This window comes from Streptopelia decaocto (genome assembly GCF_964273445.1).
Source record: "Streptopelia decaocto genome assembly, chromosome: 6".
In the NCBI taxonomy this organism is placed as follows: Eukaryota; Metazoa; Chordata; class Aves; order Columbiformes; family Columbidae; genus Streptopelia; species Streptopelia decaocto.
Window position 1 is genome coordinate 42,241,957 of NC_138660.1, and position 24,403 is coordinate 42,266,359.

Below are 24,403 nucleotides of genomic sequence, written 5' to 3' on the forward strand. Positions count from 1 at the left end.
GCCCTACACCCTTAACTTATTGCCAAGTGGAAAGTGATATAACCCAGACCAGACAGAAATAGGGCTAGAGATCTTACCTTTAATGATAATTAAATTTCAGTTCTGTTGAGCTGTGATACAATAATTATAACTGGAATAAACTAGAACTGACTAGTTCAGTTATTTTTTTATATACTTCTAACCTGCATAAACCACTTTAGTGTCTATTGTATAACAAAACAGCAAATAAGTGCTGGTAAGTTCACTGCACTTTATTTTAATCTAAAGCATTTCAAATTCTTTATACATAGCAGTAAGAATTCATACCTGTCCATGTGAAAAAGCTGAAAGTGGCTTACTGAAGTGGTTTAACCAGGGGTAACGTTGGAACATAGCCTTTTTCCACTTGATGGATTACGGTTTTGCTTAGAGAATGATGGAGGACCTCAGCTATTTGGCAGCTCTGAGAAAAAAAAAGAAAAAGCAGCTAGTTTTTTTCCTGTATTTACCTTTTCGGAAAAAAATGAAAGTATGAGAATGAATAAGTACTCAAACAGAAGAATAAATAATTATAAGCGTTTTCTCTGCCCATTTTTCTAGCTTGGTCTAATTGAGAAAGTATTCTCAGAGGATGCATGATTTGTAGTCATCAGTGAGGACCTTTGAGAGTCTGATTTTTTTCATCCCTAATTTTTGTTTTCTGATGTTGTTGTAGAGCAGGGTTGTCCAACTCATTTTCACCAGGGGCCACATCAGCCTCACAGTTGCCTTCAAAGGGCTGAATGTAATTTTAGGACTGTGTAAATGTAGGAGTGGAAAAAGAAAGAAAATGTCATAGTATGACACCATAAATTGCAACCCATAGGATTAACAAGTTTTCCTTCAAACAAATTAACTGATTTTTTTTTTCTACGATAAAGTGGTACCAGAGTTGAGTCCTGCCTTACTAAGTTGTTTGAAGAAAGAGATTAAAAATAGTAAAATTTAAGTCAGTTTTATGATACTGTGCAACAAGTAATAATTACTGAGCATTTCTTGTCTTTTCTCCTCCCTCCCTTCCTTTACCCTCTTGCTTCTCAGGGCAAAAGTTCACAAACATGGGACTGTCCCATCTGTTTGCAAGATGACTGTTCCCACTTAGGCTCTCAGCAACTTCAGTTTACAAATATTTGGCTGCAGAAAGAGATGATGTGCTCTTTATTGTTAGGGTTTCTTTTCAGCCAGAACCAACTCTCACATAAAACTGTTATTAACTCCACCTTAATAGTGATAATCAGTGCTTAAATAACTAGAAGATTTTTTTTTTTTTAGTGTGACCATTTCTTTGTGTTCTGTAATATTCAAAACTCCATAAAGGACCAGGACAGATCTGGACAGACACTGCCTTTACGCTGGAGAGTTTACAGTTTTAGCAGAAAACAAACAAGCAAACCAACAAAAAAACCAAAACCAACCAACACCACAGCACAAAACCCCAAAAAGAAAAAAAAAAAGAACAACTAAACTGAAAAAAACCCAAACCAAATCAATCAAGAAAATCAGAAAATTCTAGCCATTAATAAGGTAACTCATTTTTGTTACTCCAGTCAAGTTACTAGTAATTAGTTGATAAAAATATTTATAAACACCAGGATATGAATCACATCAAAATAGCTTTTTTGGTATCTGATGTCACTGCAAAAAGAGGTTGCTTTGAAATGTTCAGAAAAGTGTCTTTAAAAGCTTTGAATCAAATTTACTGATCAGCTGATTTCACCAACTGACATGTTGTAAAAGGTCAGAGTTTGTGCCTTTACATCAACCCTGTTATATTTGCATGTTGATTCCAAAGGATTTCATTCTAAATATATGTAGTGCTCAATATGTCCTAAGAGATCCAAAAAAAGCATGGAATATTTCTGTCAAAGAATGAAAAAGAACTGTACAAATCATTCTGAGCATCAGTTTCAGAACTGTGTCCCTTCTTGTCACCTTGTTATGGATACAACTACTGAATATTCACAGGCTCTTAGTGACTTTATGGGAAACCCACCAAGTTATCCAATGTAAAAATAGAGCTTTACGTGCCATATAAATCTCTCAGCCCACCCTTTGACAAAAGGCAGTAAAATTTGTAAAATGGACTTTTTAGCAACTGAATCCCAGATTTTTAAATGTCAAGTACCTCAGGTGAATTTTCCCAAGACATACATCTAATTGAACAAAAGTCAAAGTGAATTTTCACTTCCTATCGTACTTAAACAGGACAATGTCATTTTATGTGGTAACGTTTATGTCTTTGAAAATTTAACCTGGAACATTTTGATGTGGTAATGTAATTCTGCTCTACCATACCTGTATTTCAGAAAGCTCCAAACCCACACTTTTTTTCCATTTATTCAGGGCATCTGAGAGTGATCTTCCATCATCTGACAATTCCCAATGCATTCTTCAGAATTCAAACAGAAATAGATGTCCAATACTAAACCAACTGGGAACCAGCTGTAGCGAAAAACAGAAGCCAGGAAGGTTCTGAAAAAAACACGATTTCTAAACTATCATTTGACTATTTGCTTTAAATGCAGAATTGTTATATTATTATCACGTACTCATCAAACTTTGCAATTTAACTTTGGGACTCATTTCCCTTTGTCAAAAGCATTTTTATTTTTGTTTAAACTTTGCCTGTTTGTTGAAGAAGAAATTTGTAATGACTCAAGATTTTTTTTCCAGGAACCAGACGATAGTTATGTTTTTGGAAATTCAAAATTGTCCAACATATAATTCTCAGGAAAACAAGATTCTTTTCACTTATTCTCCAGAGTATTCTTCTGCTTTTTTTAAGCAACAAATTCCCCAGATCAAATATATTTTTTTTACTGATATCAATGAAAGAAGAATTAGTAATCTTAGATGAAAAGTGATCCAGAGAATAAAAAAGTACAACAAAAAGAACAGAGTTATGAAAAAGAATTACAGGACCTCATGCACTGTTAGCAAGGCATGTAATATATTAATATATGTATTAATTTACTGATTAATTAGTTACCATAGATGACGGGAAAACAGGACTCAGATGACTAATCTGTCAGGGTATCTGACGAAAATGCCTTTGAATGCTGGAAAGAAGAAGAGATGGGGTGTGTTTAGAACAGACTGCTGGACGGTGACCAGATCGCAATTAGAGCCTCTCTCATGCTTTGAGAGTGGAGACAAGAATACAATGGGTTACTTCTTTTATTGCTCTGCTTATGTTACCGATTGTCAGAGATATTGATACACCAGAATGAGAAAACTGCTAAAAACATTACATTACTTGTGAAAATCTGAGAATTAATAATTGATTATGGTTTTACATGATAGGCACAACATTTTCCTTTGAATCATTCATCAAAAAGATTTGGAATTCTATCAGGAAGAAAAATCATACTTTGGTAATTTTTCACTTTTTACTAAATAAGTAATTTACGTTCCTTTTTATTTTTCCATATTATGAGATCATTCCCAAAGCTTAAAATAACTTGGCAGTTCCACAAACATTTTTCTGTTTTCTTAACATTTCCTTGTTTACTTATTACATGCATTAGGTTTTTGAGCAGTGGTTTCCCGGCAAATAGTAAAAGCTTGCGATGCTCTTTAAAGGGAAGATAAGAGAGCTCTCTAGTCAGACACAGTGCAAGCTGAAGGGCTCAATTTTGGAACTCTTTAATGAGCACATCTTTAAAATGATTAATTCTGTTGACTCCAGCAACAAAATTATTTGCTAAAGTGATTGTTCACTAGTGTGGAAAAGATTATAAAACTGGGTCCAAAATGCTGAAGGTCAAAAAATGTGAACTACTAGGATAACAGTAAAAGATGAAATTCACCCAAGTTAAGGCTCATCCATACAATTATTTATATAGTTATTGAACATGCATATTTATTAAATACTGCCAATACACACATTTAAAAGTTCCATTGCTTTTAAAAAAATCGGAATGTACTCAGTTACTTCAGTTATTCATTCTTTCTTACTCTTTAATTTACAGTTCATTTAGGTCTTTAAACCTTTTTCTGCAATCCTGATATTTATAGCAACTGTTGCTGCATGTTAATGATAGAACTTTGGTAAAGCAACTCAGATACATAAATACTTCTCTCTAATGAAATCTCTGACCACCTCTGATCAGATGACCCAATTTCTTTATAGCAGAAAGAAGCAGGGGGTTTGTTGTTAATCTATAAAACCTTGATTACATCTCAAAGTATTTTCCACTTGTAAGAAATGTACAGAGCCCTCAGAATATTATCCCTTGATTGGGTGAAAATTTTGCCTGTTGAAACTGTTCCACTTTGCAAAAATTATGAAAAGAGTTTCCATAAATGTATGAATAATTCTATTTCATAATGGAAGAGAGAGCAGATCCTAGATCTCCAATAAATGTGTCATAAGCTGCTCTATATACTGCAGTTGATACTCTTCACCTCTCTGCTCCGTGCAAGATATTTTGGGTGTGAAAAGAGTTTATGGCACCATTTCTCAGAACAGCTAGAACTCACTGATTGGGCTCCGATTTATAAAACTGAAAACAGGACTGTGTGGAAACCAGGGCGTAATTTATGGAAATCACCAAAAGCTTTGGTTGAGTTCACTGTAGCTCCAGTAATAAAATTTGTGGATAAAAACACCAACATATTGCAATTCAGGCTTTGTCAATACAAGATACCACTTACCTGGCTGGTTTGATTTCTTCAGCTCTTCAACTTTTACAGCAGCAGCTCAATATCCCATTGCATGAGTTGTGTATATCCCAGAAGACTTCTTTAGATACTTTTTGAGGAAAGTTAAAATTTAAAAATTACTGCAAAACTCACAGGAATTCAGATGCTGCTGCTAAAAACAAACAACTGTTTATAAAAAGAAGATAATTTTAAAAAGTTAGGTAGTAATACATACTTCAGAGGTGAATATAACTTGGAAAAACAGATAAGAACCCTGAAGTTTTGTTCGTCACTGCTGTAAATACAGTACTTAAGGAAATGAGTACAGAATCTATGAGGTCTCTTATTACCACTCCAGAAACTTGAAAGAATAACACGAATAGTTCAACTACTCTTTTTTTTTAATGGCATTACAAGTAATTTTAAGTACCATAATTTAGAGGATCCCTCTGTGAGGTGATGTGAAAAGGCCTGTTTTTTTAAGGGGGCTTAGGACTTCCAGAATTTCATTACTCTTTCTGGCAGACACTGACTGTTGGTGCTTGTGCTATACCGAGCACATCACTCTCACAAATCAGCTGAGGACTGTGTGTGCAACCATAATGGAAATGTAAAATAATAATAGGTTTCAGGTTGGACATAATACAAAAAAAATGCACACAGGGTAATGAGTCAACTGTTAAACTATCAACTTTAGTAAAAAAATGGCTTTGGCATCTATTGGAATGGACTATGGTTAAAACCCTGCTCAATTTTGGAAAGGAGGGAAAAAAAACCAAAAAACCAAACAAACCCCAAACACAATACCTACTGTTTCATCAATACTTGCGATCATCTCTGGAGAGATTTCAAACTTAGTGGACACCTTTGAAATTCTTCTGGAATTCAGCACATTTTCCAGCTCCTCAGAAATGCCTAAAACACGTTGGATGCATTTTTAATGAAATCTCAAACCGAGACAGGTATCTATAAAAGAAAATAAATTTTAAAAAGCGTTTTTGTAAAGTTATAAGCATCAGAAATTTCAATCGTATAAGAAGAGTTATCAGAAAACTTCAATATGATGAGTAGTTTTATCTACCCTTCCTATACTGCAAATTTATCTATGTTTCTATCTTGCAATGAAATCATGTAGGTACTATTTCTAACAAATCAATTTTTATGAGACTTCACTAGAACCAAAACAAGCTATAGTAGAAAGTCTGTTTTTACTAAAGGAAACAAATAAAGCAGCTAGACTGGAACCACAGGTTGACTGAAAAAAAATAAAAGCGAAGGAGATATAAAAATTTGCAAATAATTTTGTCTACTCAAAAGATTAATATTCAAGATGTAACTGAAGGAAACTCCAGTAAGGAAGCAGACAGGTTATGTGGTTTTATACTGAAGTCTGAGAACTTCTCAACATCTAAAAGATTTTTGCATGGCAATGGTGAAAAAAAATCTATTACTGCACAGGTTGCTTTGCAATCCTGGGTTGCTCACACACAACCGTTAAAATAGGAATTAGAGACAATTGAAAGCAAATTCAGGAATGAACCCAGGAAAACTATATAAATTAATGAGAAGAGGGGTAACCTTTTGCACAAAGCTATTTTTTGGATGGCAGGTGTCCTGAAAACAAATGTGAAAAATCTCTGAACTCAGCAGTAGCAGAAAGAAGGATTTTTCTCTCTTGGTATGCCGTCCGTGAAAGGATAAATTAGCTTCATACATCTTATTGTCTTATTGCCCTGGGAAAATAAATGGGTAAATCCTTCAAAAGCAGGGTCCTTTTCCTACTTTAGACAACAGCGAGGCTCCTCCCTCCCACCCCAAAGGCCCTCTCTGATTGAAAGCGATGGCTCACCACTGGAGATGAGCACTTATTGCTGTTAAATGTCCTGATTTTAACAATTTATAGCCCTGCCACTTCATGTGGAATAACCAGATAAACTGCTTCTAAATTAAGAACTTCTTCAATTATCTTACTGTTATCTGCACGTAAGTCGCGTATAAATTAATGAGAATGACGTTCATTAAAGACAGCTTAAGGACACATCTGGGAACACGTAATGTGCAAACTCCAACTTTTATCATACTTAGTAAAGGAGGTTACACTTAACCCCCCCATTTCTACATATCGTACAGCCCTCCTTTCTATACACTTTCTGTGGAATTAGGTAACAAGTTCATTCTCCTTCTGGAGTTGCAGTGTGTTCTAAACAGTGTTTAGTTCAATTTTTCATTTTGGGTACTTTTTTTGTTTCTGCCTTGAACATACCTTTCTTAAAGCCAATTGAAAGAGACAGCATGCCAGGCAGGTTTTTCCAAGTTTTCTATCTCTCAGGCTAAAATCTACCCAATTCAGCCTTCAGCAGGGCTTGAATTCTAATCCATTATTGGAGAATTTATTATATAGAGGTAAGTTCTAAGAACATTTCCTTAGGACATATATTATCATATCACCATGGCTGGTTTTAAAGGGTGGGTTCTCTGCAGTACACACTAGACAATACTAACAAAAAAAAAGGACTTTTACATCTGTATTCAAAATGTATTAGAGGTGACAAATGCATTTTCACTCCTTCATACCTAGACCATGTGTTTCAGGGGTAAATGTTAACAAGGGATGCATAGGAAAGAACATTTTGTACAGCATTTTCTGGTAATTATTTCCTGAAAAACAAACACCAGCATCTTCTGACATGATATAGCCACTTTCATTAGGAAGAAGTATCATTTTGGCAGTGACACATCAAGTCCATAAAAAATTTACCATTAACAAGTTACAACATTTGTTCTTTAAAAAAGACCCTTATTATGGTAAAACACAATTAAGCAAAATACAGTGTAGACTTCATCAAATCCAGACTGTTCAGCAGGCAGCTCACACATATTGCTCACAGAGGAGGGAAGGGCAGCCTGTTTTAATGCCCTGCCTGGGGAGTCAGGCAGGCTGGATTCTGTTCCTAGCTCAGACCTAAACCATTAGGCAAGTCACCTCATTGCTCTGTTCTTCATCCCACATTCTTAAACGCAGTAACAACAATTCGCTTATTATTCAGTCCCTTCAAAATACAAATATTTCATGGCAGAAGCACTTTGTTATTGTATATGTCTACCTCCTCTGTGGCTTGGACTTTCTAAGTGATTGCTTATTTTCCTAATAACAATGGAAATAATCATCACAGTATCCATTTTTAAGGCTAAACCCTACAATATATAAAGTTTCTCAATTCTTACTGAACCACCTAAGTAAGGAAGTAGAGACCCATGTAAGAGTTAAGCAAAGAAAAAAACGGCAATTCAAAATTAGAAGAAAATGACCCTCTCATCATCAAAATGAATCACTGCCAGTTGCAAATTGGCAGTTTGAAGCATAAAACAGGAGGGGAGTAAATCGGTGTAAATTATATTCTGGCTATGCAAAACAAAAAGGAAACAGAGATTTACTTTTAAATGTCTGTTTTTAAATTTTAAAAAGTTTAAATAAACTTCAACTTTTTTCTTTTTCCAAATTCTGCACCTGCTTACCCTTTGTTTCTTAGTTTGTTTTAGTTCTTTAGTTGTTTTTTCCTGTTCTGCAGTGAGTTTTGCTTTCCCTAACAATAGTTCTCATTCAGACACTCCCTTTTATCCCTTCATGTTTACAACATATTACAAACAAACAGTCACATTCACTCAAGAACACATTCTCAGAATTGTCTTCATTATTTGGTTTTCTTCAGAGCATGTCTACTTTAGCTTCATTTGAACCCTAGAGAAGGCCTTCCTGCCTATACCAAGAACCTGTAAAGGATTTATGGACTCCTCAGACTTACTATGGCTACGTGGAATCCTGCTTGCTGTTGACGTATTTCTATTACAGATCCTGTTAGCAGCTTTAAGAAACATTAGAATGAGCACATTAAAAATAATAGTGTTTTCTGGGGCTAACACTCCCAGTGGGAAATCAGATTAAAACTGATGTTCCAGTTAACACCTTTCACTGAGTCCTTGCTCAGGTGATTACTAGAGGTGTAAACAACAGCTTTTCTTAAAATTTGTAAGGATTTGTAATTATAGCTTACTATAGAGCTGACTCTTCCCATTGTGAAAACTCAATGACAAAGGAAAAAATTACAGAAGCTGAAGACAGACACATCAAAACCAAACAGGATTATCACATGAAGACTGTTGCAGTTGGTCTTCTGTAGCAATAACGTCATTAGTTCGTCTTCCAAAACTTAGAAAATAAATATACAAACAGAAAAATATAAAGAGAGTAAAATAAACACTGCAGAAGAATGATGTATTACTGGCAAAAAGTATTAATTCTACATAAACCAACAAAGAATTTGAAACTTGCACATTTTTTAGTGTTCATACCCATCATAGGAAAGTGCAGCTTCTTTTTTTTGGCAATATTATTTGAATTAAAACTTAAATTATAAATCCTAATGTTTTTCTCAGCCTTCCTAATGAAGGGAAAGGTGTTAATTTTCAATATATATGATGTTTTAATGGAAAATTATAGTATCTTAATATGAAACATGTTATATTATTTTTAAGGCTGTAGGACATTTAGCATATTTAATTCACTGACAGTAAGACACCATAATACGAAGTTCTGAATGAAACCAATTTCCCTTTGTTTTAAGCCCAAGTCAGCCTAACCTGCTGCCTCTGAAAGGTGTGTTTATTTTGAGTAAGTTCATTAATGTTGGGAAATTTTGCTAAAATAGTAGTATTGACACAATAGAAAAAAAAAAAAAAAAAGTCAAATATTGCTCTATTTTCACATACTTTCCTGGCATAAGTATGTTTGGTTAGCCATGTGTTTTCATAATCTTCAATATCACCAATGCCTTTAACATTGAAATGATAAAGAGACTCAATAAATCTAAGAAAAATTTACATTACTAACATGTAACTTATAACAAAGGGAAAAAGAGATTTTCTGAAACAGGAGTTCAAAGCAATTCTCTATAGGTCAGAGTTTCAAGGGGTAAATATTTCTTCCCTTGTTTTTAGCACAAGCTCTATACCTACTTTGAGCAATGTCAAAAATTATTATTTGACAATAATTTATGCTAAAAGTACTAGCAGTATGGAAAATTTTTTTCTTTTTATGTATGAATTAAAGAAATTATAAAAAGCAGTATAAGAAGGAGCAAGTCATGTATGGTGAGGTGGAGAAAGAGCAGGAGCAGCATGCAGAACTGGAGAAACTACTTGAAAAATAAGTTTGGATTAGATGAACACAGTATATTTAAAACTTGTGCATGTCCTGGATCAAATGCAGTTGTGTTTAACAAGAATTGAAATCCAGATGTAATAACAAATGCTAGAAATAGGAATACAAAATCCCAGAAAGTGACTGTGAAAAATCTTAATGGTTTGTATTCCAGTAAACATGGGGAATTGTTAATACCACTGAAAAAGCACTGTACAGCTGAAATTGCAGGAAAGGAACTGGTACAAAAGGAAAATAAATCAAAAGCTAAACAAAACCTTTACATAAAAGAAAAAAAGAAATGAATCTAGACGCTGTCAAGGAACTTGGAGGGTATAATGTACTGAATGAGGCAATGCTACAAGGAAACAAATGTGGAAAGAGATAAGAAAAGTGATGAGTATGCAATAGGAAAAGCGTCAAAGAATGACATAACCGATGAAGTAAAGCAAGAAAACATGGGCAACAGGACAAGACATAAGTCACTTGTGAGATCATCAGTGAATGCTACAGATCCTTTATGTATCAATGAGGAATCTGTCAAAACAAAAGCCCAAAACATTCTAATCAAAAGCAAAGAACCTTTCCATTGCTTTGCAACTGAGCGTTAGATAGTCACATACATTTTATCTATTTGACAAATTACCTGAAAAGTGGTGTTTCTCAATTACATCACAATTGCAACATCTTAATGTAAGTTGCCGCATTCTGAATAAACTAGTAAGTTAATCAGAAAAAGAAATAACGAGTAGGGAAATTCTACAATCTGATTTGGGATGAAGAGGTGATGTTAACGTATTATAAAGCTGGGAACAAACCAAATAATTATCAGTAAAGTTATAGTTACTTTGCCATTTAAAAAAAAAATCATATTTATAAGATTTCAATAAAAACCGTAAAAATACAAAAAACAACTATCAGCTAAAATCTGGCACTAGAGTGATATACACTGGCTCAGATATCACATTTGTTCCACCTTACATTACTCTGGATATACATGACATACACTGGTCATCTATGGATGAAACCAGGGAAAAGTCATGACACGGACAAAGGTTTAATTTCTCACATCTGTGTAATGCCATTATTTTGGACAGGTCTACACTGGAGAAGGATAATGGCTAAATTTGAAGGACTAAGATGTCTAGTTAAATAAGTCTTTTAAAAGTATAATTACTCTTATTCTCTGATTTTTCAAGAGATGTGGTAGGAGGTCCTACTGTTAGATCACCAGAAGATGTCATCTTATACAGTTCCACTACTTTCCACCAGCACAGGATCTACCACAGGGACATTAAAGGACTGGTCTAAAGTATCGTAAAAATGTCTTTATTCAAAAGACTTACTCTAATTATGTGTCTTCTGAATAGAGTATGTCTTTACCAATGATTAAAAGAAAAAAAGAAAAAAAAACACAAGTATTTTACTATATTTATCATCATTTATGCTACAGTATAACTACTTTGCAGCATCTAAGGGAATGTGATACTAGTGAAGCGATCAACAAAATTAAAACTGAAAAATCTTAGTAAAGATTTTTAGTAAAGTTAAAAAACAAAACAAAAAAAAAAATGATGGGGCTTGAAAGCTTCACATTCACAGGCTCATTTAAATGCCAGGGTAATTTGCTCCAAGTTAAATTTACAGTTTATTGTACAAAATCTATATGATGGGAAACTTACTAGATAACAGTACATATATAAATGAAAGTAATAGTGTCGTATTCACTACCATACACCTTTCTGAATGGAAATAACATGTAAAACATTTTATATTTGCAAACTGAATCAGATACAGACTTAGTTGTATTACAATGGGTATAATAATAAATATAATATAATAATAAATAATCTAATTTCCTAGTAAGCTTCAGTATGCAATAATGAATAAAATGCTAAGACGACCAAAGAAATCTGTAAGAAATCCAATTCCAAGATTCCCATTAGCAATTTTAGAACCTTTCCTGTTCCTTGTCTCAGCAAGATTATTCCTATAACAGGAGCTCAGATCGTTGTACTGAGTAAGTTACAAAGCATATATTGCTATACGCTATTCCTATCTTCAGAGTCTCACAGGGTTCAAAATGGGCTTTATTAAGACATAATCAAGTGCGTTATTTGCAAATTTGCCAGTACTTCACTTTTTGCTGTGTCAAACAATAGTCCAGCAGAACAGCTTGTGTCAGAGGCTTGTAAAACATACATCTTATCTATCTAGCCACAGAAACACTTATCAAGAGCCTGTACAACTATTTTTTGCTAAAAACAAACAAACAAAAAAATAAAATAAAAAGTAGTACATCTTACTGCCTGAATAGATTTAGTCTTCCTAATTTCATTTCAATTTGTAAGGAAATTTATTTCCTTATAATCTGCACAAAGCCAACGGAATTTTCTTTAAGGCCACTGGCAGGGTATCTGACCATTATAGATTAAGGACAGTATCCTTTTTTTACACTGCACAGATGCAATGAAACAAAGTGAAATCACAAATAATCAGGGGATAACATACTAATCAGACTAGATCCAAAGCAACTTTGAATAAGACTAAAAAAAGAAGAAGTACCATCTACAAGAAACTTGAAGCACATATTTTTCTGTAACGCATATGATAATCATGCCAATCACTTGCCTTTAGTTCATCTAAAAATTATTTATTTTTGACCTCCAATGGTAATCAAATGAACTCTCCCTGGAATTTCTAGGAAAGATAACTTTGTTGGTAAAGAGAAACCCAATTTCAAATTCTTGGTCAGTTTTCCTTCATTAAGAATGTATTGCAACTAGTATCAGACCATGTAAAGATTCTTTTTTGTCTATGTATCTGAACTTCTAAATGTGGCTGCCATAAATTAATGGGTTATCTAAGTAACAGTATTCTATTAATCACTTTGGTGATACTAAGATTTAGGACAGTAGCTTTAAGTTTTAGGCCATACAATATTAGCTTTTTCAACAGAAATGAAATGCAGACATCTAGTTAAAAACAAATATGGCTGAAGCTCCTGAAAGAGATCTGGTTGCAAACAAAACCTGCAATTTCACCTTCATTAAAAAAAAAGTTACAATATTTACTAGGTGTGCCCCACAGGGAAAACAGAGCAATCCAATATATTCCTTTTTTATCCTTAAGTTTACATTTGAAATAATAAATATGTTCTTGTGTCCATTGTCCCATTGTATATCCACTAGATCAGATAAAGCGGGTGTGTTCTTGCTCTCTTTGAAGCTGCATCACTCACTTCAGTGATAGTGGGATTTGAGCTGCACATTTAAACAGCATCTAAACAAAAAGCTTGAAAGGCATTGTAAGTAGTTTATACAATGATATCCACCCTTCGTTTCTAAGTCCAAGATATCTTGTTCTGTTATGAAAGTACGTGAATTATTAGAACGATCACTGAAAAGCTCACAATCATAAAATCTTTACCATTAGATTACATTGTTTCTTATCAGTATTTTTCTTCCTGTCCCATGGAAACGCTATTTAAATTTAAACAACTAGCCATTGAATGACAGCAGTATGCTTTAGTTTTGTAAGATATAGTAGAATTCCTTTTCTTCCTAAACATGGTAAAATTTTTCTGACACACAGCACCCTGGAAAAACAAATCTAAACCATTTTATTACGGAAAAGGCGAGGTTCCAGCGGCTCAATGAGGTATCTGTCCCTGGTATCAACTGATTCTCAAGGGTTCTTCAGAAAATATAACACAATTCTGGTCAAAAATAATGTGTGGGAACTCACTCCTTTCATAAATATAAGGAAATGAACTATTTTGCTGTACACTTCCTACAGTTGCCCCTTTCTCCATCACATTTGGGTCTCCGCCTCCTGCACCACGGCCTAAAATAACTTTCCTATCTCTGCACATGCATTCTCTTTAAAGTCCAATGATGGAAAAAAAATGGTTGTACTCAAGCACAAGGTGCTGATGCCGCTGGAATGTGAAAAAAAAATCACTGCACATCCAGGTGAAGAACAGCAGAGGAATTGTTCCTTGATTAATGCAAATTTGGATGTTCTGTCCAATCTACATCTGAACAGTGTGAAGAGTCTTGGTGTACATGATCTTCCAAAATCTTCACCAAATTCTGATTTTACTTAATAAAATTTTAAGTTAACGTCCCCAGTATTTAGAATGTCTTTGTTGTCTAAACCACATTCCTGGATTTCTTGTATTTAAGAAGAGTTCATATATATTACAGGGAAGTTTCAAAAGTGGAAAGGATAAAGTGATCACTATAACTGCACATACACTCTCTCCTGTTACAAAATGTGTCAGGGATAATTATGTTTCTTCCCTTCAATAATCTGTATGATCCTAGCTTGAAATAGGTTTGGGCTCCCAAAGCATTTGAAATGCTGAACTTGGACTGTGTGCATGTAAGTACATTCCCAAACTAACTCTACATTGCTCTTGAAGGAGGGAGGAGGGGAGAGGAAAGCTCTTTGGAAAGTTACAACATAAACCAAGAAAAATAATTTTAAAAGCCCAGTAAATTATAGCCTATTTTGAAAAGCTAAGCTAGCCAACAAATCCATCCACATAACGGAAGGCAAATCTTTATGCAGTCTGAGATAATAAGAAATGCACTTGTATCCATTTTTATTTACCTGTGTTTCTTGTCACAAGAAGAATGGTGATGCTTGTTATAAGGGAACTAAATCTAGCTCTCTGGGTTTGGTCCTCATCTCACTTGGACTTGTATAAGCAGAAACAACTCTAATACATCTCTCCCATCTTAGGATTGTAAATTTTCTAAAATAGCATCTTCCTCACACCTTAGACTCAGATTCTAATTTAATTAAAAAAAAGATTTCTTTTGATTAATGATTACATGGAGTTTTTGGGAGAGGGAGTGTTGGGGAAAAAAAACCTTTTTTCCTTCCCTTTTCCTTTGAAATATTAGAATATAATGCTATCATTTGAGTAGAATAGACATGATTTGCTATGAAGGACAATCTATACTTTCATCTTTATTAGTAAAGCAATTTACTGTAATAAATGAGCAACTGTAGACTATGACCTAAAATAACAGAAGAAAACCTGGAGACATGCTTTAGCAATCCTGATATCTTTAATAGTCTTTGTAACCTAATTTTATCCTGTGTGAATAAGTACCCTTGCTTTGAAGTCTTAGGAAGCAAAGCCATTCTCAAATATGAATATAAAATGGGTAGAAGGCAGTCAGTCTTAATGAGACATTGTCATTGTTCACTTGTGCATTTTAGAAAATGCTTCCCCATTGTAAACATATGTCTTGGCTACACCCATTGCAGTTCCAAACCTAAAGGCGCCTTGAAGTTCTGTTTGTATGCCCCTGAGCTATGCACTGTGTAAATACAGTGAATATACAGACTTTGGTCTCTGTACAAGCTTTGTACATTATTTTGATTTCTTCTCACCCTTCACAGTTTTACATGGAATAGAAGCATAATGATCCACTCCACCCGAGCTGGGTATTTCCTGGTAATTAATTAATGGCAGTTGATGGATTTTAGATTTGCTGTTGGCACTCAATTCAATGATTTGTCAACTGTCAGGAAATATCCTCCCTGATTGTCCAATCTGCCAAATTACTAATTAAGCATCTAATGCTGAAAAACAAACAACATTTTATACTGTTATTAGTTTCCTCCATTTCAATGAAGTTGATCAATCTTGTACTGCCTAAAATCTGAACAATGAACAATTTGCATTGTATAGCAGTGACCATTTTTATTGGTGGGAATAGGCTATAAAATAATAAAACAAAATAAAGCCAAAATACAAGTAAAGTGAAGTAATAGGAGACAGGCAACTCTGCCTACAAACTCTGCCCTTGTTAAATCAATATAACTGTTGGGTATGGCGATATAGAATATACTATAAACGCTGCTTATATTCAGCCTCTCATGACAATTTTATAACTGAGTACAAATGCTGGAAAGCCAAAAATGTACCTGAAACATTAAGTTATTTGATCTGAGTTGCTAAATGGGAAGAAAGATGTAAAAGAAAGAGGAGAGGACGAAGAAAGGGGGGAGGACTAGACAGAAAGAGTGGGGGAAAAGTGTTGAAACGAGTCTCATTTTGAGGAACTAAATTCAAAAAACCAGTTAAAATAAATAAAAGCAAAGTATCGGCATTCACCTTCCACCTTACAATCCAGAGCTCAAATGGCACAGCCAGGATATCTGGGAATTAGGATCAACACCTCGCTGTGCATGAGTCAGAACAACTATTTCAATCCGATGGTCCTCTTGATTCTCTGGTCTGCTATAGGAGTTTCATATACTCTACGCTACCCATAAAAAAGCACTGCCTCCTGCAGAAAATATTCCATTCTAGATAAAACACTAAAGCATTAATTACACCAGAATGAAAGCATGAGATCTAATGCAGACACTGAATCTCAGGTGCCCCAACCCTCACATCAACCACTTATTTACAACATTTCAGACAGAAGGAAATGCTCCTGCCTGGTTGGTTTTGAATAGCCTCTTTGTTTTCATTAGAGCTGGCTGAAAATGGCATTTAAAAAGATATAAAAGTTGAAGAAAACATTAAGATTTGACCAGAATCAAATTCACCTCTTTTGTCACATATTAAAATAAATTGTTTTCATATTGACTGTTAAGAAGTCAGTCTGTGTATGAGCTGGATAAATAAATCATATTCATACAGCACACTCACTGAAAGGAAATTACTCTCAGGTCCTGCTGTTGTCAGTGTCCAGCCCACTCTTCTTAGGCTGTATATTTATGTCTACTCCAGAGATCAAACATAGTTTTAATTCTTAAAAGGGGCTACACAGGAGATGTGCTCAGCCATGCTCAGGGATTGGGTAAGAAAACACCCTAAACTTCTTTGGACTTTCTTATTACCTTTCAGTACGTTTCACAACTGTGCGACTTTTGGAAACATTTATCATGAAAACTGTTGCTGCTCATTATTACCTTACAGCGTCAGATGCAGCCAGAACAAGAACAATGGGGCTCTTTCCAGGAATCACGAGGAAGGCTTTGTTTGGATTATCGTTGGTACACCGATTACCATTGCGCAGCATCATAAGCGGTAGGTAATTACTCATTTTTTAGCCTCTTCCACAATATCATTACAAGGACCGCAGCTTTCATATCCTCAAAACAGATCCTGTCTCTTGCTTTGTCATAAACTTGACTCACACCAAATTATACATTTTAAGATAAGTGAAAGAGGTACATTTTTTTCACATTGTTGTTGCAAAAATGAAAAATAATAAGATTTATCAAAAATAACTTACATCCCTTAGCTACCTTGTACTTCGAAAAGTGAGGTCTCCTGCTAGAAAAATTACATGTTTTTATTAGATTGATGTAATTAGTTATTAAAAAATACTTTCTAAGCACAAATTGTGTTCTTTACATGCTTAATTAGTAGGAGCCTGCATCGATGCCTAAGGGAGTCAGTGGAAAACCTTCAACTGATGGCAGATAATGAACCAAATTTGTTGTTATTAGTAAGGTTTCACAGGCTTTTCAAGTTGCAAGAGAAGCCATGAAGGGTTGACAGAACATATGATTGCATTTCTTTTAAATAATTTTCTTTTCAGCTTTTCAGAGAGAATTTCAGAAGACAAGGAACTTGCTATGTTTCAGCAGAAATAGAATACAAACTTCCCCTAACTTCAGTAGCAGCATATTTCTATTAACCCTAAGTTATCTTCAAAATTCTTTCTGTAATTTTATATTTGTGCTTTAGCTATAAAACAAAACATTGGTTTGCCACTGCCATAACAAAACCTCTGAGTCAGTGGAATTGAACTTTTTGGGGCCAGCAGGTACTTAACACACAGACGGTAATAAGAGCCAATATTATTTTAAGAAACAAAGTTGATATGTATAACATACTAATATTTAACAATTTGGCAGTGCAAAGGCTGATGGGTATAAATGTTAGGTCTGACTGCAGTTGTTTATCCTGTTAAATGAAACCTCTGAGAAACTGAAAAGCCATGTTTCATTCCAAAGCAATTGACCCCAGAAAAGTGCTTCTCTCAGCACTAGTTATTACTGTCAAAGCCTGCAGTCATCTACTTTTTTAAGAAAAAGAATAAACTTGTCCTTCTAGGAAAGTGTTACCTTTGCAACCACCACATGAAAGTAAAGCTAGAATTAACAGAAGCAATATTTTTAATTCTGCTGGAGCTCTACATGTTTCTAATGAAAGTTCTGACTTTGAAATATACTTGAATTCATTTCAGAGGGAAAAAAAAGAACAAAACAACAACCTTGGTTTAGGAACACTGAGTGACAAGGTTTTCTTCAAGGGAATTTTACTCTTAGGTACTCTACTATTCAGGTTATTATGATTCAAAGTACTGTTGCCAACAGAAAGTGAAGCCACACAAGAAAACAAATGTTTCCATTCCTGTTATCTTGTGACCACTGTCCTTCTGCTTCAATCCTAAGACCATTCTGACTTACAGCAGCAGTCAATGGCTCTGAAGAACTGAAACTGCAGAAAGGGGTGCTGAAAGATCCCAGGCACTTTCCTTCTGCAGCTGAGCTAGCCAAGCAGGAGGAGATATGGAAAGGAAGGGCCACTGGTGGAGCACAAAGAAGTCTGATTTGCTTCTGAGGCACAGATACCAAATAAAGAGGACATTTAGCTCCAAGAATCCTTCCATTTATATCAGGGTTGCATCTGCCTATGCATCTAGTACGAGATTTTATAATAAAATATATCAACATCAGAACTGACAGATCTAAATATCTATGGCAAGGTAACTGATATCCAAATGTAGACATCTGGATTAATTCAGATTTTCCATTTTCTAATTTTCTTATGTCTCTTCCACCTTCATGGAGAGCTGTAAGAACCCAATGCATTCAAGCACCAGACCCCTAAAGGTTATATCTCATAATTGAAAATTGTAACCTAAAAACAAGGCTCTCATAAGGCTTGTATGGTCTACACACAGAAAGCTCATCCCTCAGCTCTCAGTCCCCTTCAAGGAGCACTAAGTGCATGTTGACAAGAGTGCACACAGACAATCCCGTATCTGCTCCACCCAGTTTCCCAGTTCGGAGAAAGCCCCGATGCGGCAGGCACGTGGCAGCCCTGCCTGGCTGCTGAGAGCAAGGTGCGGTAACTCAGGCTCCGTGCCACACACATTAGGTTACACAACTCCTGGCCAGAAGTGCCTCACATCCGGCCACCGCAGAACCCAGGGAGAAAAGATCTATAACAATATGTTCTTGTACTCTTACACAGGTAGACATACTTAGTATTTTCTCAAAACATAGCGTACAACTCCCACATCTTCCTTTTTTGGCTCTGGACTTGAGAGGAAGATGGTTTTAGATGGGAAGGAAGTAGTTTTAATGAGTAATAATCCATTTCCTCATCAATAAAGAATCACAAGACTTTTAAAACTACTTGAATATCAACTAAAGGTTTGCATAGAGAACTTGTGAATAAAACATTAAACAAATCCAACTATCAAAATAAAAACCTATTCAAGGGTATCTAAATGTGGTAAAGCCCATCAAAATGTCTATAGGTATATTTTAGTTCCATTTATTGCCTATAGCATAAGTTCAACACATGATCTAATTTGTGGCTGCAATAGACAGATGTGAGCTCAAAACCACTACAGCTGCATGATTTTTAGAGAAGCAAAAACCACAAAAAGTCAGTAGAGAAACAAGCAGCAAAGCAGTGGGACTGAAAACCTGTGAAACAGATATTTACACAATATTAGTTGATTATCCAGTTTTTTTATGAAACAGCCACAAGTATATCGAATATAAATAATTTGTAAATAAGAATCCTTCAATACCAGAATTCACAAAGTTGCTAGCAGGCTACAAAAACAGTCTACAGCACTGAGCCAAATATTATATGATAAAAAAGTAAAAGCAACACATACACACAAACTACTTTGCTGAAAAATATCCTCATGTTTCCATCCTTTTCAGAAGGTAAATTAAAAACACAGTGCCTGATCTTTTGGATTGGCCTGTAGGACTCCAAGGTCACAGAAACAAGCTGCAATTAAAAAGGGTGTAATGAGGAAAGGTCATGAAAAATGAATAGGAACATGACCCAGCACTACACAGCAGTGAGGTACAAAAACAAGCGGGATGGGAAGGCGCCAGCCAGCGCACTTTCCTATCTAATCAGCTGTGTCTCCGATAAAGGAGGAAGTAAGTTAAGGGAGGGAGTCTTCAGTACTTAAAACAATCCCCAAGACTCCATTTCTGCACTAGTAATGTAGTGACTATAGGATTCAGGCCAAGAGAATAACTAAAGGAAGCTTAGCAGTCACTAATTGTCAGCTTCATATTTGTTCATGGATAATAATGACCTGTTTGAATTAGGACAGCAGATACTGCTTTTCACAAGTAACTTAGCACTGTCAACACAATGGTACGTATTTTGGCATCTGAAGCCTCGCAAAACACCCCCGATACACATCCCTGCCATGGGAAGGCTACAAGGGTACATTGCAAACACCCAGTTCTGCGCTTTCACACTTCATTTCTCCTTAAACATGTCAATGACATTTCAAGCACACTGCTCTGATTTCTCACTTCTTGTAACAATAACATGATCGCTGCAGATGCTCTCTGGGAGAAATGTGACTGAATCTGAGTTCTGAAGAAGTAATGTTTCTTCAGAATTCTAAGATGCAACACAATGTGAAGAGATTTCAGATTTAAGTACCTTACGAGTTCTGATTGATGAACAAAGGTCACAGTAGCTAAGAGGTTTACAACCAAGACCTGCTGTCCACCCCTATGAGGGTGCATGGGCAGCAGAGGTCTATGAGAAACAGCTCTTTATTTGCTGTAGTTTATGGATTAGTACTTAAAGCAAACTGATCAGTAATATTTTTGCAGGATTGACTACCATGTAGTTTTACTTTTCTAATTCGAAAAAAAATTAACTCTGACAGGAAAAAAAGCAAAACAAACAAACAAACAAAACACAACAGCAGCAGGTCTTAAAGAGACTAGGGAATGGGGAAATAATTTCTTACATCATAAGCTATTTCATCACCCCTCACTGTTCATAATTTGCATTTAATTTCTCTTTTAATTTTTCCTTTGTCAGGTACCAGAGGTTGGGTTTTGCTACACTTTTCTCCATTATTTTAGAGAGTTTTTACCCTCCTGTTCTCCAGACACTGCATGAAGTTACTTGCATACTGTAACCCAGGATACTTACATTTGCCTTCACTGGGCTTTCAACAGCAGGCATAAATGATGTTCAAAGGACGGCAAAGGTCTTCATTCCTATTTATCTTGATCATTTCTTATTGCAATTATAATGTAAACAGCACAATCTAGATAAGCCTGCCTATGTGCAACTCCGAAGCAGTGCTTATAGAGCACTTTCATTTAAAAAGAGAGCACTGAATGACAGAACAACTTTGGGTATTTCAAGGACCGAATCCTCCTTGCTTGCTTCATTTCTCTGTATAAGACTAGTTTTAATATTTTCTCTTTGAATATTTCTTATAAATCTGAAAATACATGAGCTAATTGCATGCTTTGTTGTGTGTTAGTTGTTGAACCAGCTGTGAGCTTTGTGAAAGGACATCAGGGAGTAAGCTGTTTTGTTTCTTGTACGGAGAAGCACAGTTTTCTATTGCTATAGAAATTAAACTGAGGATTAAATAAAATGGCACAGAAACTTGAGCTGGGAAACTAAGACAGAAGAGGAGTGAAAAAGTCTGTTCCATCTATGTCTTCAACCTCCTCTGCTAAGGTCCTGTGGAAATGACATGGCTGCATCTGAAAAGCATTAATATCCAAGAGACATCTGTCCCTCACAGTGATACTGTCATGCCACAGTTGTCTGAATTCAACACCTTCAGGAAACTTTACCCAAATTGTTGCAGTTTGTTCTGCATCCCATCTGAAGATGGAGAATCATCAAAAGCAATAGGCAGCAGGAAGCTCTTCTAGCTGTGTGGAACTCCAGGATCTCTGACACAAGAAACTAAAGGTGACCACCAAAGGAGAATGGAGCTTGCAAAGAAACACATAAATTCAGCGCAAACAGCCCTGTTCCTGCAAGGATTTTGCATGCAGGCTCTTTTTCGTTTGTTTGTTTGTTGTTTTTTTTTTTTTTAAATTCATTCATTAATATGTCTCAGTGCTTTGCTGCATTTATTTTGAACAGCACTTCAGAGCAGAACTGCAGTATATTTCAAACGATTGTTTTGGCTTTCACAGAATCACAGAATGTCAGGGATTGGAAGGGACATCAAAAGATCATCCAGTCCAATCCCCCTGTCGGAGCAGGAACACCCACATGAGGTTACACAGGAAGGTGTCCAGGTGGGTTTTGAATGTCTTCAGAGTGGGAGACTCCACAACCCCCCTGGGCAGCCTGTTCCAGTGTCTGTCACCCTCACTGAGAAGAAGTTTCTTCTCAAATTTAAGTGGAACCTCTTGTGTTCCAGTTTGAACCCATTACCCCTTGTCCTACTGTTGGTTGTCACCGAGAAGAGCCTGGCTCCATCCTCCTGACACTCAGCCTTTATGTATTTATAAACATTAATGAGGTCACCCCTCAGTCTCCTCTCCCCCCAGCTAAAGAGACCCAGCTCCCTCAGCCTTTCCTCATAAGGGAGATGCTTCACTCCCTTCATCATCTTTGCTGCCCTGTGCTGGACTCTCTCCAGCAGTTCCCTGTCCTTCTTGTTCTTTTTTCCACATGTGCCTTATGTGTAATTCCAAAAGGAAACTTTTTTCTCAGCAAGAGTTCATCTGCTCCAGGGACTTATTTCTCAATCCAAGTAACAGCCTACCATATGTAATATCACAATTAATTACTACATAAGTGATTCTGTTTTGACAAATATGATATAATGAAGGGAATAAGTAGTTCTCTAGAACTAGTTACTTCTCTATAAACAGACACTACTTGCATTCAATCAAACATAATAAAGAGAGGATTAAACCAGAATACCTAATTTTGATTTCACATCTAACAACATATCTGCTTAGTATTTGTTATTCTACATCTGACTTGTATCCTTCAGAGATGATAGGCACAGAGAAAGCATCCCAACTTCAAATGATGTGTACATGGATTTTTGAAGTTTCTAAAAATTTGCAACAGCTTTTTATACATTTGGGTTGCTAAATACTGAAAATACAGATTGACATAGTCTAGCACACAAGGAATTGGCACATTTCACAAATTAAAGGTTTACCCACATATAGCAAATTCAACTGAAATATTAGGGGGACACAGCTTTTAAATCCAACCCCCACATCAGATTTTTTTAAAGTTTCAATAATAACAACAACTTGAATAAGGAGGCTTTTACTTTTTTCTCCTTTTTTTCATCCGTATAATTCCCATAGATTAAATCAGATTTAAGTTCTGAACAGCAACAGGCAAATTCTGAGTACACTTGTTTAAAGAAAAATTTAAATACTCATCAAAAGCTTTCCTAAATACACACAGACCCAAGCTTAAAGTTTCAGGCTGGATGAGCAAAACTTCTCTTTTCAAACATCCACAGTCTTATGTTACTGATCAAGATGGAAACAACCAATTATTCTATTGAGACCCTTCTTAGGGCATTACACAGAGTGTGATATATGTGATTATAAAAATACAGTACTAAGGGGCAAATCCTGATACGATGTTCTTGAACCATCATAATGGAAAGTTTGTTCAGGCTTCTCAGTCCTGAGGGTCTGGACTGTCCCTTCTTCCTGCCCACCGGTCCTTTAAACACACCCTTTTATGTTTATCATCTACAACTATGTATTATAGACTGGCATCATATACAACTGTGTAATGGGCCTTGTTGGCCATACAATTGAGCAATAGTAAGAAAAGTCCAGATTGCTTATATACCAGACTTCTGTATTTTGCACTGTTAGGATGGCACAAACAACTGGAAAATCCTAGCTTGGCCTTGCACCTTTATCACCACAAAATACAACACATATCAACAGATATTGTTCATTACATCATAACCCACAAAACCAGTAGTCCGTATGTCTCCACAGGTAGGAGGCATTTGCATTTTATCATCTCCCCTTTCGGTGTGACTGATTTATTTTACAGGTGCCTTTTTGCAATTTACTTACATTGAAAAAAAAACCCACACAACAACAAACAAAAAACCAGAAACAATGAACAAATAAAAAACCTTCTCAGTTACTGGTTTGTGTATTTGCAAATGTGGGGCTTTGCAAACCTGATCTCATAGTGGCATAATTACTATAATACTGGTTACATGACTCATTTAGTGATTACACACTAACTGCTAACTGGCCACTCCTTGTCACTCACCATTTGCCAATACAGTGTTTATCTAAAGCAGAATGTACTGACCAAAAAGCACATGCTGTTAAAAATGCACTTAAATCAAATTACAAAGTTGCTTTTAAAATTTTTTTTAATGTCCCTGTGTAATTTTTGTATATGTAATACAAACACTGAAGTTGTGTATCCTTTAAACTGTAAAATCAAAACAGTATTTGGCTTACTTTAAATTCTTGCCATTTATATTTATTAGCCAGACTTTAGAGCAAACGATA

At 35.5% G+C, this 24,403-nt stretch overlaps 1 long non-coding RNA gene across 1 annotated transcript; it reads right to left on the reverse strand.

Moving 5' to 3' along the window:
* Positions 1-327: 327 nt before the first annotated feature.
* LOC309441610 lies at positions 328-5,609 on the reverse strand. Its single transcript, XR_014184430.1, has 5 exons — positions 5,474-5,609; positions 4,675-4,771; positions 3,008-3,077; positions 2,314-2,460; positions 328-442 (listed from the first exon to the last, which is right to left on the reverse strand). It is a non-coding gene; the product is annotated as an uncharacterized lncRNA (long non-coding RNA).
* Positions 5,610-24,403: the final 18,794 nt, after the last annotated feature.